At 47.7% G+C, this 1318-nt stretch overlaps 1 long non-coding RNA gene across 1 annotated transcript in view; it reads right to left on the reverse strand.

The window, feature by feature from the left end:
* Window positions 1–160: 160 nt before the first annotated feature.
* Window positions 161–1318, reverse strand: part of LOC108509180 — a 2425-nt gene continuing 1267 nt past the window's right edge. Inside the window, exons 2-3 of the long non-coding RNA XR_001878587.1 lie at window positions 548–816; window positions 161–371 (exon numbers count right to left, since the gene is read on the reverse strand). This is a non-coding gene — a long non-coding RNA (uncharacterized LOC108509180). The remainder of the gene's footprint in view (window positions 372–547; window positions 817–1318) is intronic.

Consider the following 1318-nt stretch of genomic DNA (forward strand, 5'->3'; position numbering starts at 1 on the left):
TTCTGGCTCCAAGCCCCACCCAGCCTGGCCTAGTTAGGGGGAATTCATTGTCTAAGGTCTGAATCTTGTTTTTTTCTTGCTGTTGAACACCCACTGTGTGACCTGGGATGGGTTGGGTGGGGATGGCCAGAGCGTGTGTGCTGCCTTTGTCCTGCCTTACCTTTTCTTTCTCATTGTCTCCAGTGAGTTCATTTTTATGGCCTTCTTCTGCAGCTTGATGGAAAACTCCTGGGACAAGGAGCCACTTCCTTTCAGCTCCACACTTGCAGGGTCAACACTAAGGCTGAGATCCCCCTTGACTTTGTCAGCAGTGACCTTTGTGAGAGCTAATCTGTTGTAATCTGGACCATCTCCGGAGGGAAGGAGGGACTCTGAAATGATTCCATGCATTTGCTTCAGCAGGATGGCACAGACTCAGCACTGTAAGTATTTCACCCACAGGAAAGCTGGAACGTGGGACAGTTCAGCCATGACCCCAGTGACCCCAAAACATTGTCTATGGAATTTGTGAACCTGAATATATCAGGTTGATATATCTGGGCTTTACCTGTGCTTATCCCATCTTCTTCAGGCAGCAGCACATCGTCCAGACTAAAGTTTGTGCACTGGTAGTAGGGACCTGGGTGGAATTCGGTTTTTGGTTTTCTTTTTTGTGTCAGAAGACACAAGGGTCTGAAGTGCTCGTTGTCTGTGATGCTCTCGACAGGGACCCATTCTTGGTTTGGATCCCCTTGGTTTACAACGTATCTGGTGACTTTTTTAAACATTCTGCTGCTTATGGATGAAGTTTTGCAGCCCAGCCAGGTGGATTTGTGCCTTGGGAAAGAGGCAAGGCAAGTTAAGCCAAATTACTTGAAATAAGTAACCAAATGTTTGTTCAATTTTTAAGAAGCTTTCAAAATAATGACCTAAATACACCACATTATCTAAGGACCCAACTTTCAGAGGGTTGTTTTAGGGAGTGTTTGGAGAGGAAGGAGCAGGAGCTGTGGGTTGTTTGGACTCATCCCCCTTTGCTGATGAACCCCAGTCATGGTGCAGACAGTTCACAGCTCACAGGCTCTGAGGGTGCAGATTTTGGGGGCAAATCTCCCTGGAGATATAAAGCAATCAGCCCAGGCCAGCCCCTTGGGTGTGGTCTGGTGCTGTGCAGGGGAGAGCTGGTGTTTGAGAGCCAGAAACAAAGCCTTGTTTCCTGAGGCAGCTTGTTTTTCACCAAAAAAAAGTTTCAGTTTCACTTTTCTGGTGTGTTGGGGGAGGGAAAGCCAGGGAATGCCAGACTGGTTTGGGTTGGAAGAGACCTTAAAGCCCATCCAGT

Source organism: Lepidothrix coronata, unplaced genomic scaffold (assembly GCF_001604755.1).
Source record: "Lepidothrix coronata isolate B3197 unplaced genomic scaffold, Lepidothrix_coronata-1.0 Scaffold343, whole genome shotgun sequence".
NCBI lineage: Eukaryota > Metazoa > Chordata > Aves > Passeriformes > Pipridae > Lepidothrix > Lepidothrix coronata.